At 40.1% G+C, this 19,158-nt stretch overlaps 1 protein-coding gene across 1 annotated transcript in view; it reads right to left on the bottom strand.

The window, feature by feature from the left end:
• The window catches only part of RNF2 (ring finger protein 2), a 43,752-nt gene extending 25,177 nt beyond the window's left edge, over positions 1 to 18,575 (bottom strand). The window contains exon 1 of the mRNA XM_070591027.1: positions 18,240 to 18,575. The gene's annotated coding sequence lies outside the window, so the exon portion shown is untranslated. The remainder of the gene's footprint in view (positions 1 to 18,239) is intronic.
• Positions 18,576 to 19,158: the final 583 nt, after the last annotated feature.

The following is a 19,158-nucleotide window of genomic DNA, read 5'->3' as shown; positions in this document are numbered from 1 at the left end:
GTTGTAAAATTTTAGGAGTCTAAATTGTACTCTTACCAGAGTGTAGCTATAAGAAAGCAGCCATGAGGGACCTTCCAGACTGGAGGAAACATTTTTCCCAAAAAAAGGAGCTTTAAATATAACTTACTTTGAGCTAAAACCTCAGAGTTCTGTGCCTAAAAATGTTTGCCAGTTGCTTTAATCATAAAAATTGCCTGGTCTATTCAGAGTATTGAAACAGAACTACAATGTAATATGAGTGAGCTATAAATTATACTTCCCTAAAAGAAGAAAGGGTTTTTAGGTAAATGTGGTTATTTTGAAATGTCCATTTACACTTTGAAGAATGATTGCTGTATTAGTTTCCTGTAAGTGCTGCAACAAATTACCACACGCTTGGTGGTTTAAAACAAGAGAAGTTTCCCTCTCACAGTTCTGGAGGCCAGAAGTCCTAAATCAGGACCCTGGGTCAAAACCAAGGTATTGGCAGGGCGGCACTCCCTCTGGAGGTCTGATGGGACACTCTGCTCCTCGCCTCTTCCGGCTTGGGGTAACTGCTGGAGTTCCTTGGCTTGTGGCCACATAACCCGAATCTGTGGTCACAGTGCCGCCTCCTTTTCTGTGCATGTCACCTCCCTCTGCCTCTCTCTTACAAGACACAGGTGACGACACTTACAGCCCATCCAGATAATCCAGGATAATCTCCTATCAAGATATTTAAGATAATGACATCTGCAAAGACCTCCCTCTCAAATAAACTAACATTACATAACCCAGGGATTAGAATGTAGATATCTTTGAGCCCCATTTTTCAGCCTACCACACTTGCCAAAGCTAAGGGTAACTATATAACCATCTCCTCACAGCCAACACTTATGTCTTTATCCGGTATATGATTTGTTTCCTTAACTTGTCTTTTAAACAGTGAAATAAATATCACAAAATACAGTCACTTTTAAATTACTTATTATCCCATTCTCCTATAAAGCGTTTTTCTTCTTTTGTGTTTGAGATTTGCTTCCCTAAGCACTAACCAACTAAGAAACAAAACTAAGAAACTCTCTCTTTTCTTCTTTTTTGTAGTAAGAAATTTATCTTTTCTTCCATGGTTATTGTCCCCTCTGAACAGAGAGTAAATAAAAGTTACATCAAATTAACTCTCCCAATCTTCAGTACTTTTCTTTTCGTCAAGTGTTATATTTTATAACACATGAATAAGCACACCATTTGTTCCTTAAAAACACCGCCTGCTTACAGGATCCAGGTGTTCGATTTTAGAAATTTACTCAAGTCAAGGCAAACTGGGGAGAAATAATAAATTCTGAGTAAGCAATCCAACTGCCATCCTAACACTGCTGGCAGTAAGCGCCACCTCATAAAAACCACTTGCAACAATTTAATCTAAAACTACAGCTGTAAGACAGACACTAATTTCTATAAGCTGCTATGGATACAAAGAAAGTGTTCTTTGTTGAAAAAGTTGTCATTTGACTAAACATCTGGAATACTCATCTAAATTACTTTTGGTAACCTCATAGTTTATTTTAAAAGGTAATATAATCAATTCCTAATTGCATTCTCTCTCATCCACACTGTGGAACAAAGAGCAGGAATCTTTCAAAGGTGTTGTGCCAATCTTCACTATCCAGTCTTAATTAAGTTTTTGAGTACTCATAACAGACTTAAATTTTTCTAGTCTCTAATAATTAAGCTATTGTAACAGGGAAAACAAATGATTTTAAGATTTTTTTAAAGCACCACATAAAATGCAGATCTAGATAATTTAGTGTGATCTGTGTCCTCCTACCATATTTCTCATCACACACTCATCTCCTCTAACACGACTCCTTCACCCCTCTCCAATGCCCCCCAACACACAGACTTCTTTAATGGCCCAATTCAGTCTTTCCCCAAGGCTTCAGGATGCATCTATCAAGGTCTAATATTAGTCAACACCAGTTACATCAGCAGCCTTGTTTTCCTTCTGTCCCTTTGCCTATCCGTATTAGAAGCTAAGAGACCCATAATAAAAAACAGTTCAGTTCAATAGATTAGGAAACATTTATTGGTAGCTACCATGTGATAGGAAACGAGACCCTGCAAAGAGTTTCTTGGCTAGTGAGCCCTGAACATGTTTTCAATACAATTTGGTAAATGCTGCAAGAGCACAAAGAAGCAAACAGAGAGGCAGAAATCAGAAGAGGCTTCCTGGAGAGACTCCTCCTTGGAGGAGAAGAGTTTAAGGTTAAGTAGAAGTTAACCAACTGAGGAAAGGAGAGCAATCCAGAAGGATCAACATAATAAGCAAAGGCACAACTCAGCATGGTGTGTAAGGGAAACTCCAAGTAGTTCACATTAAACGAGTGAGAAGAGTAGGTAGGGAGCAGCACAGAGTGAGGCTGAAGAATTAAACTGTGGACCAGGTCAGGGAGGTCTAATATGCCATGCAAAGGTGTCAGGAAAGACCCACAGTGGAATGACAAGGTCAGATTTGTGTTTGAGACACAGGTCGACTCTGGTAACAGTGGAGGATGGACTTGAAGGAGGCAAGAATACTAATTAAAGAGCTTGTGCAATAATCCAAATAAGCAATGTTTACAATGGGGCTGTTAATAATAAGGATGAATTAGGAGGGGCAGAGCTGAAAAATACTTAGGCAAAAGACATGGGATATAGAAAATGAGAAAGAAAGAAGAGAAAAGCCACAAGCTTAGGAGCTTTGGATATTGATGCTAAACACTGAGACAGCAAAACAGGAAATGGTATTTTCACCCCATCTATTCAACATATTATTGGAAGTACTAGCCAGATCAGTTAGGCAAGAAAAAATAAAAGGCATGCAAACTGCAAAGGAAGTAAAAGTATCTATTTATAGATGACATGATCTTACATGTAGAAAACCCTAAAGATTCCACAAAAAACTGTTAAAAACTGAACTGTTAAGTGAATTTAGCAAAGTTGCAGCGGGGGGGAAAAAAAATCAACACACAAAAGTCAGGTGCATTTCCAGATACTAACAATGAACAGCCTGAAAAGAAAATCAAGAAAAAACAGGGGCTGGCCCCGTGGCCAAGTGGTTGAGTTCGAGGCTCCGCTTTGACGGCCCGGAGTTTGGCTGGTTCGGATCCTGGCGTGGACATGGCACTGCTCATCGGGCCACACTGAGGCGGAGTTCCACATAGCACAACCAGAGGCACTCACAACTAGAATATAGAACTATGTACTAAGGGGCTTTGGGGAGAAGAAGAAAAAAATAAAAAAAGAAAATCAAGAAAACAAATCCATTTACAAAGGCATCAAAAACTTAGGAACAAATTTAACCAAGGAGGCAAGACTTGTCCGTATACTAAAAATTACAAAACACTGCAAAAGAAATTAAAGACATAAATAAATGGAAAGATAGCCCATCCCAAGTTAATGGATCCTAAGACTTAATATTGTTAAGATGACAATACTACTCAAAGCAAGCTACAGATTCGTTGCCATCCCTATCAAATTCCCAATGATGTTTTTCACAGAAATCAAAAAACCCACTCTAAAATTCAAACATAATCTCAAGGTACCCCAAATAGCCAAAACAATCTTGCAAAAGAACAAGTTGGAGGATTCATACTTCTCGATTTCAAGATTTACTACAAAGCTACAGTAATCAAAATAATTTGGTACTGGTAATAAAGACAGACATTTAGATCAACCAATGGAACAGAACAGAAAGCCCAGAAATAAATCCTCACTTATATGATCAACTATTTCAACAAGGGTGCCAAGACCATTCTACAGAGGTCAGTCTTTTCAACAAAAAGTGCTGGACAAAATGGATATCCACATGGAAAAGAATGAAGTTAGACCCTGACCTTTTACTATATACAAAAATCAACTCAAAATGGATCAAAAATCTGGGGCCAGCCAGGTGGCACAGCAGTTAAGTTTGCACGTTCTGCTCTGGCGGCCCAGGGTTTGCTCGTTTGGATCCCGGGTGCAGACCTACATACTGCTTGTCAAGCCATGCTGTGGCAGGCATCCCACATATAAAGCAGAGGAGGATGGGCATGGATATTAGCTCAGGGCCAGTCTTCCTCAGCAAAAAGAGGAGGATTGGTGGCAGATGTTAGCTCAAGGCTAATCTTCCTCAAAAAAAAAAAGGATCAAAAATCTAAACTTAAGAGCTAAAACTATAAATCTCTTAGAAGGAAACATAGGCAAAATTCTTTGTGACATTTGATTTGGCAATGATTTTTGTGGACATGACACCAAGAGCACTGGAAACTAAAGAAAAAACTGATAAATTAGACTTTATTAAAATTAAAAACTCTTGTACATCAAAGGGCACTATCAAGAGAGTGAAAAGGCAACCAAACGATGGGAGAAAATATTTGCAAATCATATATCTAATAAGGAATTAATATCCAGAATATATAAAAAACTACTAAAACAATAACAAAAAACTCAATTTAAAAATGGGCAAAGGACTTAAATAGACATTTCTCCAGAGAAAATACAAATTGCCAATAAGCATATGAAAAAATGCTCAACATCACTAATCACTAGAAAAACGTCAATCAAAACCACAATGAGATACTACTTCATACCCACTAGAATGGCTACATGGCTACTATCAAAAAACAGAAAATAACAAGTGTTGGTGAGGATGTGGTGAAACTGGAACCCCTGCACACTGTTGGTGGGAATGTAAAATAATACAGCTGTTTTGAATAAATTTTGCATATCCCTCAAAAAATCAGACACAGAATTATCATATGATCCAGCAATTCCAATTCTGGGTATATACCCAAAAGAAGTGAAAGCAGAGACTCAAACAAATATTTGTATACCCATGTTCATAACATTATTCACAATAGCCAAAAGGTGTAAACAACCCAAATGTCCATCAACACATGGATAAACAAAAAATATACATACAACAAAATATTATTCTGCCTTAAAAGAGAATGAAATTCTGATACATGCTACACATGGATGAATCTTTAAAAAATTATACTAAACAAAATAAGCCAAACACAAAAGGACAAAGACAGTACTGATCCACTTACGTGAAGTACCTAAAATAGGCAAATTCACAGAAAGTAGAATAATGGTTACCAGGGCTGGGGGAGAGGAGGTGATAAGGAATTACTGTTATCGAGTATACAGTTTCAGTTTGGGATAATGAAAAAGTTATGAAGACAGTGGTGATGGTTACACAACAATGTGATACATGGGAAATAATATTTCATTGTTTTAATTTGCAAGGCTGCAATCATGAGTGAAGCTGAGTATCTTTTCACAGCTTTATTGGCCATTTTTTGGTGTGTCAATTACCTATTCAAATCCATTTCTACTAGTTTTTTTAAAAAGCTAATCTGTAAGAACTTTTTCTGTTAAGGAAACTGACCTTTTGCCTGTCATGAGTGTTAAATATTTTTCCCCAGTTTGTTCTTTTGTCTTTGACTTCTTTAGGCCATAAATTCTATTTTTTATATATATTTAATGTATTTATCTTTTCCTCTATGGGTTCTTTGGAAAGATTACCCACACTCTAAAATTATTAAAACATCCATCATCCACCCATACGCTCTTGTAATACTTTCAGAGTTTCATTTTTTACATTTATGAGGTTGGGATCTGGCTCCCAGTCCCCCTTCTGCCCACGTAACTGGCAATTTGTCCCAACATCATTTATTGTTTCGTTCATCCCTTCCCCACTGATGAAGTTACCATGCTATCTTTTAACTCCTAACAAAAATGCGAAAAGAAAAACAATTACACATGTGAATATATACATACATTATATGCTTATATAATGTGTCTGTGTATATGAAAACTCTAAAATATAAAAACATACTAACTTCTTAGACAGTCAACAATAAAACAGGCTGCCTAACTCAGGTATAGAGTTTACAAATTCCTTAATAAGGTTATGAAGTAAAAAAGTAAGCATCAGGCAAACTGTCTCCTCCCTTCTCTTTGCAAAAGTTAACACAACTGTCACCCGGCTGACTCTTCCTCAAAAGCAGTGATGCACCAAGTTCCCCTTAGCAGTGTTCTCCCATGTTTGTACTCAGCCTTGCAAAATATTTGTTGCCACTAGGTGGAGACAATTTAATAATAGGAATACTACTGCTTACTGAAATAGCAGTAGCCACAAATTTTCTACAAATACACTCTAACGGCAAAGAAACTCCGCTTGCAAATTCTTGGGAGAAGTAGGGCTCGTCACTTTAGCTGATGATCCAAGTTCACTATATGTAAACTTAAAAATTTACATCAAGTAGTCTCAAGAGCCCTCTTAGCTCTAATATTTTCTGGATCAAAAGGCTTGCTTAAATGTCCTTAACAGTACAGTGCCCCAAAACAGTCCTATCCTCTTGAGCTAAGAAGCTATTCTACCTTTAGCAACTTCTTTCAACTGGAATACTTCAACCAACCACAACCAGTCATCTCCTCCAATCTCTTCTTTTCCAAGCAGGTTAAAAAGAGGCATATTGTGTATTAAAGTTCACAAATCTGGCATTTCCAAATCACAGCCAAGGCTTTCTGCATTTTTCTCCTTGCCTTAAAGAAAACAGCTGATACCATACTTTCTCGCGTCCATGTGGCTTGTTGCATATGTATTTTAAAAAATGAGCTGGCTACAGATTTCCCTCTGAACTCGTATCCTTGGTGCTAGAGGTTGTACACTTGGCGGGGGGGGGGGGGGGGGGGGGTGGCTTGTTTTTTTCTCATTTTTTATTTTATGCAACATTTGGTCAGAACCTTCCATTTTTGTTATTTCCTGAATCACTGTCCCTCTGACAAGACATTCCTTACACTGGTACTTTATCTCCTGGTTCTCATCTGCCAGTCTAGATTTTTTAACTCTTCTAAGAATATCTCAACCTCTGCTTGCCTAAGGGGTTTCCCAGTCTACTGCCTCACCCAATTATTTGAATCTAGTGACCTACTGCCAAACTACTGACTCACTAGCACTTTAGACCTCCAACGCTGGCATAATCTCGGCTCTCAGCACTCAGCATACACCAACTCTATACCACAAACTAACCGCTTTCTTAGAGAGGGACTACTTTTAATTCTCCCAGTGCCCCAAGACCAGGAGACACAAAGGCACTGATAATTTACTGAGCAGAGCAGAAAAATTCTGAGTTCCTAAGTAGAGCAAAGGAGGCTCCCAACTTCATTTCATATCTCTACCTAGAATACAGGAAACTGTAAACCAGGGAAAGTACTGATGTGGTAGCAGTAACCAGCTTACTATCTGGCTGTGGACTGTTGCTCTATGCCATCAGCACACATGGCTGGCCACCAATAAACATCTGTCGATTTAATGGCACAGACATCAGTATCTCTAACTTTGAGACGGAGGTATGAAACACAACTGAGGCATAAAGCAAAGCTTAAAGATTTACATAAGCTTATCATTAATGATAAGGCTAAAAAAAGTCTAGTAACTATTGACTTTTAGTACAGAGCCCCATATGCCAGAATAGAAGTTAACATCTTGTGAAAAGTGGTATACCTAGGTTGTTAGACTTTTCTGGGAAGAGAAATACCCATCAAGTGCAGATTTCTGCCAGAATCAGCAGACATGCTGATGAACACACGTTAGCCTCAGCAATTAACAGTGTAGGAGGCACAGCAACATTCCCTTGTGTCACTAAAAATATACTAACAGGGTCTACAATTCTGGCAAGGGCATAATCTGTTGAAAAATTAAATTTGTGGTGAGATAGTAACACAGAAAAGAAAATAACTAGATTAAGAAAAATAAGAGAAAGCTGAAGGCCAATGCCACATTCTCCTAATGGCACCTGGAATAACCTTTTCAGAAAACAGCTAGGCAATTCATTTTCAGAGATACACAGAAACATTCATATTCTTTCACCCAATGATCCCAGTCCTAGGAAATAATGCTATCAATAATAATAGGTAATATTTACAGAGTGTTTACCACTTTATATGAAATCTTGCATAATCCTAACAACAGCTATGAAGTATGTACTACTACTGCCTTCATTTAATAAATAAGGAAATCGAGCCAAAATATAAATAAACAAACAAGCAAGCAACTTGCTTAACGGTCTCACAGTTAGCATCAGAGGCAAAAACCAAACCCAGGTCTGTCTGACTAAGGTGGACATGCCTTTAATGACCACACCAAACATACTATTAATACTTTTATTACTACAGTAATGCCATCAGCAAGAAGACATTCTGCAACATCAACATCAGGAAATTTATTCAGTCATTAAAAATAATTATTAACACCATACGCAATGGTATTGTAAGCTAAAGTGATGAGAGGCCACTAATTTGCATCTGCGCTACGATGACAGCTATACAAAAGTTAACGTTCTGGGAGGTAACGTGGAGTTGTTGGGAGTTTGTGGAGGGGGTTTCCCTCCATTTTCCAACTCCCAATATTATTATTACCGTATTACAATAAGCACGATTTTTAACAAACAGTTTTAAGACAACAATAGGTAAAATAGAGGAGCAAAAAACCTATCTCTGGTGTCCCTTTATCACACCGAATAGGTACATTTTCTCCTGCAGAAAAAGAAAAACAACTATCACAGGGAATAGGAGCAGCCAGACTAAGATCTGAGACCTCAATTCTCATTCTGAGTTCTTGAAGCAATTCTGAATGGTAAAATGAATTAACCTTTCTCCTCTTCTGGCCTTCCCTGTCTACTGCTTTCTGCAACTTGCATCAAAAAAGTTTAAAACTGGGAAAAGTAGCTCCTGAGGTTTCAAAGGCCAGGATCCTAGGAGAAGAAATGTGAAAAAGAAACCAGAAACTTAGAGAATAGGAAGAAGTCTTATAGCTCTGAAAAAACTAAAGATTAGCATAATCTTTAGGTTCAGGAAAGCAGCAAAAATTTGGCAAAGCTCATATATACTGGAAATCTACATAACTTTGACAGAGTCAATATATAGATCTAAACCTCTTTATCTATGAAATGCGCATGTTTCAGGTGACATATTTTTTTTAGTGTCCATTTGGGCAGAGTTCCTTTTAGCAATTAAAATGTATATACACATTTATATATACTGTGAAAATTAATACACAGAAACCCCATTTAAAGTGGAGTCAGGAGGCTAGAAGGCAGAGCTCTCACACCCTCCCACAGTGGCAGAGCCCAAGAGGAAGAAGACCACTTCTTGCCCCGCGAGAGCTCAGCCAATGAGACTGTCACAACTCAGCCAACGAAGAGCCACTGTACCTAGAACTCTCATTCCTCCAGTGGACTCTGTGTACGACAGCCCTCCCAATCTCCTCTTCATAAAGTTTCTCCTCCCCTTGTTGCTTGGAACTTGCACTTGGCTCTCCAGGATTGCAGATCCTGAATTGCAATTTTTTGTTGATCCCGAATTAACCCATTTTTGCTGGAGAAGTAACTCATTGTCTATTTGCTTAAGGTCAACAATACATATTTAAATATATATACTTTAATGTCTATTAGGGCAAAGCTACTTATTAGCAGACTTTGATAATCTTAATGTGAGTTCTTCATATACTCAATTTCAAAAAGAGAAAGCCATAATAATAACATAATAAACAAAAACTTAAGTAGCTAAAGTAGCAAAACCCATTCTCTCCTAAAACTGATTCTATTTATTAAAGATTTTTTCTTTTTCCTTTTTCTCCCCAAAGCCCCCCGATACACAGTTGTATGGTCTTCGTTGTGGGTCCTTCTAGTTGTGGTATGTGAGATGCTGCCTCAGCGTGGTTTGATGAGCAGTGCCATGTCCGCGCCCAGGATTCAAACCAACGAAACACTGGGCCACCTGCAGCGGAGTGCACAAACTTAACCACTCGGCCACGGGGCCAGCCCGATTTTATTTATTAAACAATAAATAGAAAGGAAAATTGACATTAAATCAACACAACAAATACTGTTTTTGGGCACTTTTTATACAGCTTTCCCTCAAACTCCGCTTTTTAACAAAACCCAGAAGTCTATTGTTCTTAATTTTTCTGAGTCCACACCCTCCTTGAAAATCTGACCTAAGTCTATTTATTAAACAATAAATAGAGAGGAAAACTGACATTAAATCAACACAACAAATACTGTTTTTGGGCACTTTTTATACAGCTTTCCCTCAAACTCCGCTTTTTAACAAAACCCAGAAGTCTATTGTTCTTAATTTTTCTGAGTCCACACCCTCCTTGAAAATCTGACCTAAGTCTATTTATTAAACAATAAATAGAAAGGAAAATTGACATTAAATCAACACAACAAATACTGTTTTCGGGCATTTTTATACCGTTTTCCCTCAAACTCTGCTTTTTAACAAAACCCAGAAGTCTATTGTTCTTAATTTTTCTGAGTCCACACCCTCCTTGAAAATCTGATCCGTACGTCAGAAACTCTCACGGTGGGGGGAATATCATACAAAAGAACGCACACCAAAATCTCAGAGTATTCATGGACCCTTAGGAGATCCCTAGACTGAAGGCCAAGAAAACTTGTTCCACACTGTCTAAAAAAGAATCCCAAATGCTAACAGGAAAATAGAGGCTATCTTCTAATTCCTTGTCAGTTTTCTCCAGCTGTCCTGCACAACAAGCTACTGCCATCAAAGACAATTACAGCTTCATTCTAGGAAAGGTAAACTTATAAAGAATAGGTACTGTTCATTACTTCTGTCTGGCTGCCACAATGAATGCTGAACCTCCCTATCATCCACATAAATACAAAGCTAAAAGGAGAACCTTGGGATCCAACTACAAGGAAATGGTTAAATACACTACGGTACATCCACTTGAAACATCATGCAGTCATCAAAAATTTTACCAAATTGATTATGGCATAGAAAATATTTATGATAACTAAAGTTAGATTTAAAAATACACATATGGGGCCAGCCCTGTGGCCGAGTGGTTAAGTTTGCACACTCTGCTTCGGCAGCCCAGGGTTTCGCTGGTTCAGATCCCGGGCGCAGACATGACACTGCTCATCAAGCCATGCTGAGGTGGAGTCCCACATGCCACAACTAGAAGGACCCACAACTAAAATATACAACCATGTACTGGGGAGTTTCGGGGAGAAAAAGGAGAAAAAAAAAAGACTGGCAACGGTGGTTAGCTCAGCTGCCAATCTTTAAAAAAAAAAAATACACATAAATTTAGGTCTACATATAACATACAGTTAAAACTATATTTTAAACAGAACAAAAACCAAAAGCTAAAACCTATTTCCAGAAGGAAACACATCAAAATTTAAGAGCAATTAAAATTGAGTATTGAAAGCATGGATGATTTCTTCTTTCTACTTCTTAAATTTTCCAAAAATAAAATATAAATTTTAAAACATTAACAATGTGACAAATGAATATTACAATATTTGATAAAAAGACAATTTAATAATTTACGGATTTTTTGCCCATTCTTAGCTCTTAAGCTACTTTTGAAAGCACTAAGCAACATATTGAACATAGAGACTAAAAACTATCCATTTAAGAAATGAATGATAGCTTATTTTCCTGTGAAACTTTTTATTCTCACTGGCACATTAGTATCATTTTAATTCTCATAAATCAGCTATTCCAACAGATTACCAAAAGGTTTCAGAATAAATTGGCATTAATAATCATGTTATCTACATTATACATAACTGTAAAGTTAGTTTTTCAAAAGTTATGGAGATTTCTGGGGAGAAAAATATTTCAGGAGACTAAACTGGTAAGTTATCACGGACTAACTCAAACTGGTAAATGAGATCTACTTTTGAATACAAACACAATTGACTGTAAGAATAGAGAAATTTAATCTTAATATTTTAGACAATACTCAACTATCAGTATTTGAGAACCTTTAACAACACATTTCTATTACTTTACTAATTCAATGAAGTATGTTTTCTTCACAAATATGCCAATTAAAACTTTTAAGATTAGGGGGCTGGCCCCGTGGCTGAGTGGTTAAGTTTGTGTTCTCAGGTGTGGCAGCCCAGGGTTTCGCTGGTTCGGATCCTGGGCGCAGACATGGCACACTCATCAGGCCATGCTGGTGTGGTGTCCCATATGCCACAACCAAAAGGACCCACAACTAGAATATACAACTATGTACTGAGGGGCTTTGGGGAGAAGAAGAAAAGATTGGCAACAGATGTTAGCTCAGGTGCCAATCTTTATTTAAAAAAAAAAAAAAACTTTTAAGATCAAGAATAAGAGGATAGGGGCCAGGCCCGGTGGCGCAGTGGTTAGGTGCGTACATTCTGCTTCGGCAGCCCGGGGTTCACCAGTTTGGATCCTGGGTGCGGACACGGCACTGCTTGGCACACCATGCTGTGGTAGGCATCCCACATATAAAGTAGAGGAAGATGGGCATGGATGTTAGCTCGGGGCCAGTCTTCCTCAGTGAAAAGAAGAGGATTGGGAGCAGTTAGCTCAGGGCTAATCTTCCTCAAAAAAAATAAAAATAAAAATAAGAGGATAAGTTTATTAAAACTACACAACAGATATGATTTCTAATCTTGCTAAGCATATTTTGAAACGCACCAAGATTTTCTATAATTGATATTATAAAATAACACATAAATAAAACAAAACCACAAAAGGTAATTTCCAGTCAAAATAGTAATAGCATCTGTTTCCCCTACTCTCTCAGGGCCCTGTCATTTAAACAATGCGCAAAGCGGTAGCGTTTTCCTTCTTGTATGAGTGAAGTTTGCGGTATTAGCTCATGAAATAAGCAAGATCTCTAACCCTGGTGAAAAGAAATTAATAAGGCACATCAACCTTAAAAGTCAATTATTTAAGGGGGAGGTAATGCTACACTATCAACCAGACTTGGGAATAGTAGGGTTACAGGACATCCACAACTCCTCTCACACCCCATTTTCACCCTAACAACCTTCTTTGAAACATGGAAACTCAAAGACTTGAAAGTAGACACAAAACTATCCCCAGGATCTATGCCATAGGTCAATCAACCTCTGTCTCTCTCTCTTCATATACACCCCTTATACTGACAATGTGCTTTCTGTTTACAAAACTCCTTTTACCTGTATTACTGTCTTTACCAATAACCTGTAAGGTCAGCACAGGGTGGTATTTTTTTTTTTAATAGAAAAGAAAACAGACAGAAAGGCCAAGAATCTTGCTAGTGCTGGAAGCAGACCTAAAAACCAAGTTTCCTGAAGCTTCTCTACTATACACAACACTACCCCTTCTGTAATACAGAGAAGCCTTCTATAAAACATTTGGCTTGATTCCAAGACAGCTGTCCCAGACTGACTTCGACTCTATATAGTAAATAGTGTAAATAGTAAGGGTTTAATGCAATTACTGGCATGGAGGCATACATCTTTTTAAAAGTGAAGAATCAGCTGGTTTTAGGTTAAATCAACATAGTGTGTGTACGAAGGGGGAAACAAGCAGAACATTCTTCTAAAAAGAATTCAAAATGAAGTACTGCAGATTTTACAACAGTTAATAGAGGTAGTGGTAATCAACACAGGGAGTAGGAAAAAAGGACAAAGAGTGGACAGTTAAAAAGAACAATGTAAAAAGAAGCTACATGTTTTTATTTTTAGGAAACAGGCTAAAAGTACAGACAAAGTGATGGTCTTTACAATCTGGATAAATAAAGCACAGAGAGATGCTTAACTAATAATGATTATGATTATATGACAAAACTGAAGCATCTAAGGAAGAGCTTTCATAGGAGTTGGGCTGAACAGAGCAATCAGAGAGAATAAAGCTGGATTTGATCAAGATAAAAATAAAAATAGTAGTCATTAAGTGTAGCTAGGCAGAGAAGAGGCAAGTAGGTTGCTATGTCCCTTGGGTTCCCAAAGCACATCACTCACCTGTGACTGCATATAACAAACTGTACTGTAGTTTATTTGTCATCCCCACTTAGACTGTAAATTCCTCAAGGATGGAGACCTTGCTGAATTCATTTTTCTACCCCTAATCTCTAGCACAGCATCTGGGACACAGAAGATAATTAATAAATGTTTTTTGAACAGGCAAGGTAAGGACAGAATTTCTTATTTAAATTATAGTATTTTAACTTAGACTACTTGTGCAGGTCATTTACTCAGTGCCTCTCAACTCCAAAACCACAATTCTAGACTTTGCTCTATGGTGCTGTGGCTGAGACTGCACAAGTATATTTCACTGACTCTTCTGCCGGCGGGCTTTCTGTTAGGCTTTGCCAATGGAGGTAGTAAATGGAGACTAGAAAGCAGGAAGAAGGGTGAGGGGACTTTCTTCCACTTCCTGGCAGCAGCAATCAGGTTAGCCTCCGGCTTCTTTCAGTACTCCCAGAACTAGCCCTATTGGCAGCTGAACAACACTGATGACCTCAAAGGTTCCGAACTGGGCCAACAGAACCTCTTCTCTGAGCTCTTAGGTTGATACCAGAGGGTCCTCTTTTTGCTCTTATGCCCATCTAACCAATTCCCTATATCAAATCTCCTCTGTTGAAATCCCTATTGAAGTTTCCGTTTTCTTTACTGGACACTAACACATTGTTAAACACAGTGATTCCAACCGCTATCCTCTGAGATAACCTGCTGCTTCAGTGAAGGGTTATTCCTATTGATAAAATGTATTTTATAAAGAATAACTCAAAACCCTTTAAATTTGTGTCTGTTATGTTGCAGCATAAAAATCACTTAACTTTTGTAATTTAAACTATGCAGCTTGGAAAGAAAAAAAAGAAATATTTAAATAGTGCAGGCTATCCAAGCACACACAGCCATCTCCTTTCACTAGAGCACATATCATAGAGAAAATCTGAGATGGCAGAGCTGATCTGCTATTCCACAGTGGTCTCAGTTCCCACAAGCCTCTGCTAGTGTGAGCATTATGCCATGCTGCATGTGATTCTTATATTTAAAGACTTTTCCTTTTTTGCTGTTGTTCAACATGGTCCCTAAATGCAAGTTAACTACTTCATCTAGTGTTCAACAAAAGAAACAGCGATCTGTTTCAACACTAAAGCTGAGCTGAACTTACTGGTATGTTCTTCTCCCTTCCTAAGGGATTTTCAAGCATAATTTTTTAACTACATGTAATTTTCATTTTACACACTAACTTTAGAATCTAACCTCTTCATAAAATACAACTCCACTCTATAGCATAGAAACAAAAAGAAAATCCCCTTGCAGGAGTGTCCATAATCAAAACATCTCTTTAAAACAAATGACAATGCTTTGATACTTTTCATATGGTCTGTTGCTTCACTTAATAAGATGCCCTCATTAGACAATTTAATCTGAGGTTAATTTCAAAAATAACTTTTCATTATTGCACTTAATAAACTGACTTTTTAAAATTGTGACAAAATGGCAGATAAATAGAAGCAATAAACGTTGCTAACCCATACTTTAAATGAAACGAGAGAAGGAAAATTCAAGCAACAGAAATCTTTCTTGGAATTTTTAGTAATGTATATAGCTGCTGAGCGTGCAACAAGAGTTATCACTAGGTCTAGACACACCAGTCCGCTTCAGCTGCCTAACATCTGAGAGATAAAAGAGACGTGAAAAGAATTTGAAACTTCAAAGTCAATGGCCAATTCCACTGGAGTTCCTCCACACAGCATAAAACTGGATAATGGACCACCTACCCACCCAGCATTTCTAAAGTCAGAGACTCATCATCGAACTCCTGCCTATGCACATACTAACACGAGCTTCTACTGAAATGCCAAGAGTTCCATTACCAGTCAGTACATCCATGTAAAATCAACCAAACGGTACTCAACAAGTGACACCAGAGGACCCATCTGAAACATTAGGCAGAAAAGGTGACAGGCTCGTGGGGAATAGACAAGATATCTGGACCTGCAGGAACGGACAGGGTAAATGTTTTTTACCTTTTTTACCCAAATTATATGGGGAGCTACTCAGTTAAATACAAATAAACATTCAGTAAGTTACTATGATAACTAAGATTTCAGAGAAATGAAAAGAAAATCAGGAAATTAAATAACTGGTGTCTGATGACAATGTCTTCCACAACATATGTAAAAACAACACTAATTAAAATCAAGTGCAGATCTGTATGTGTGCAGAATGTACACAATCTCATAGTATTTTTCCTTTTTTAAAAACTGCAAACTATAATGCATTGTTTAGGTTCTCCAGATTTAATAAATGAGTCGCTACAAAATTATGAGGTGCTTTAACTCATACTAGAAATGCTGCCGTAATTTTAATGAAGTGCATTTTAATGTTAACTCACTTTTCTTGCTGGAAGGAATTACACTTTTTTGCTAACGTATAGAAATGAAACTGTCACTGAAACGTCTGGTTATATATTATTCATTAGTCATATATCACCTTTACTCCAAAGACTGCATAATATAAATATAAATCATGAATAAATCAGACTAAAGAGATAGACCTGACACCACACACTGAAGGTTAGCAATAGACAAACGAAATTCCAAAGATGTTTGCTGACCTGCTCTCTATTTCTGTCCACACAAACCTGGGGTCTAGCTGACTGCGTGCTCCACACAGGCACAGAAAACCTCAAAATTCTCAGTATTCTGAATGCCTACAATGTCTACATTATGTTAGTGGTTCTAATTTGAAATTTTTCTACGCAGCACATTTGAGGACCATCAGCATATTTTTCAAACGCTTCAACAGACCAGCCTACTCGGGCAGTTTTCCTTCATAAATTCTCCATTTCACTCTCACACCTACTATAATTAACCTCAAATGTGGATTCCACAAGGGTCCCTGAAGGAAATAACTCAAATCCTTAGAAAAAGTGAGGGGCCATATTTGCTGTGCTTTCCCTGGAAAATGGAGTCTTATATAACTACTCATTATTTCACTATAAAGAACATTAAGCGTACAATCAAGATTTTAAAAGATACCTGTTGATTAGGAATATCAGGGGAAATATGACGAGAAAAAACGAATAACCAAGAATCATATGGCTGCCATTTAAATTCTTTCTAAATGAAAGCATCAAATATTCACTTTAGGAACCAAGAACTAACACCAATCTAGGTTATTAAAATATATAACAACCATACCCTAATGCAAGTGGGGAAAGTAGATTATCTGCCCATCACACTAAGTATTGCAGCTGATCGTCTTGGAATTACTGAAAGTAGATTTAATACAAATCACTCATACATTAGTTTTAAACATAATTCTCAATTTAAAACACTGAAACCATGTCTCGACTTTTTTAATTTTTAAAGGAAATAAAGTATATTACTAAAATACTGAATGCAAACCTATCCTTTTCACAGCAAACAAATTCCTTTGCACACCTCAAGGACGGCTGACATTTTCAAACCATTTTACCACGGAAAGGCACACATCCTCTAAAACTTATGACAGCCAGGCAGTAGACACCCAAAAAGGCATCAACAAGATAAGCCTGTAAGTGGTGTAAGCGTGCAAATAACAAGAATGAACCCCGAAGTTTCAGAGACCACATTTTTACTAACAGTATCTCTGGGAGCAGGCAGGCTACTTCTGCAGGAAGGGAACGATCCTGACAACGAGGACGAGGGCTCCCCGGCGACGTCGGGTACCCAAAATCTCAGCGTAAACGACCGAGTTCAAAACGCGAAGCTTCCATTAGAAAGAAAGCAAGACCTCCCCTCCCCTCCGACTCCTCCGGGGCAACCTCGCGGTTTTAGAAAGCAGCAACAGATACTCCCGAGCAGGCAGGCGGCACTCCAGGAATGTTTTAACCAGGAGGGGTCTCCCCGCAGCCTACGAGGAACCCTGTAGCCGAGCAGCGCCTCCACCCGCGAACCCCGACTCCAGCATCCCGGGGGCCAAGGGGACTATTTGCACAAAGCGCCCCCACCCCACCCCCACGGTGCGGGGAGGGGGGGAGAGCCGGAGGAAAAAAACCCGCATTCCCCAGCGTTTGCCTCAGAGGGGAGCCGCTGAGGAGGGCGCCCCAGCCCCGGGAGGCCAGGGGCCGCAGCGCAGCCCGGCCTCGGCGCCCAGGAGCGGGCGGCGCGGGGTTCGCAGCCGAGGAGGAATCCCTGAGCTTCGCCCACTCGGTCCTCCACAAGCCGGACTCCCCACCCCCGCCAAGACCCCCGGAGAAACGGGAACAATGAGCAACCGCGTCCCCCGCCCTCCCCGGCCCAAGCGCGGCCGGGGGCGGCGGCGCCATCTCCCTTCACACCCCCGCGGCCACACACCACCCCCCCTCCCCGGCCCCCGGGCTGCCGTCAGCCGCCCGCCGCCTCCCCGCCGCGCGCCCCGGCCCGTCGCGCCCGCGCCCGCGCCCGCCGCCTCCCCGCCAGCCCCTCTCACCGGCTCCTGCCCCAGCCCGGGGCGCCTCGGGCCGCGGCGGAGCGAGACTCGGGGACAAGGCGCCGCGGCCGCCGGCGCCGCCGCACAATATGGCGAGCCTCGGCTTCCGCAATGGAGCTCGGGAAATACAACAGGGGCCGCTCAATATTCATGAGAGACCGAGGGGAAGCCGGCCCGGCCGGCGCTGCGGGGAGGGCGGGAAGGAGGGAGCGAGCGAGGGGCGGAGGGGCGGGCCGGGGACGTGCAAGGCGCGGGGAGGCCCGCGGCGCGAGGGGAGGGGGCGCCGCCGCGTGCCGCCGGGAGGCCCGAGCCGCCGCCCCGCCCCGCCCCGGCCCCGCCCCCCGCTCTCCGCGGGCCCACGCAGACCCCGGGCGGCGCCGTCTCCTTCTCGGCCGTCTGCCTCCTGCAGCCTTTCGGCCCCGGCCTCGGCGCCCCATCACCCCTCCCTGTCCGGCTGCTGGGGTTCGGGCTCCGAGTTCTGCTCTGTCGTGATTGCCTCCTGTTCTTGCACCCATCCTGCCCGGTAGAAATCCTCCTTAGGCGTTCACCTCTAGAACTTTACCTGAACTTTGGCACCCTGGCACCCCAGTTCAACAAACACCCACTTTGCATCACTGCAGAGCGAACCCACAAGATCTAATGATGCCAGGGAAAAGGACCTTCAATTCTAGAAGTATATTGTTGGACGACTGCAAGCATTCTGATCGTTCTCATCAGCTCTTACTATTTACCTTGCTGCTGTTTGATTCCTACCTCCTTGGCCCCTGCCAGTATTATCGACTGAACTTGAGAATATAAGAGGTAATAGATTAAACAGGTGTAATCATTGCCTACAGTACAACCAGTTAGTCTCCAAAAATTATATACAATGCGTATAAATTAAGCTATAACTGAAGAAGTAACAAAGAGATGAAAGAGT

Source organism: Equus przewalskii, chromosome 23, assembly GCF_037783145.1.
Source record: "Equus przewalskii isolate Varuska chromosome 23, EquPr2, whole genome shotgun sequence".
Classification (NCBI taxonomy): Eukaryota; Metazoa; Chordata; class Mammalia; order Perissodactyla; family Equidae; genus Equus; species Equus przewalskii.
The sequence above is the reverse complement of the archived record's forward strand: the minus strand, read 5'-3'. Positions and strand labels throughout refer to the sequence as shown.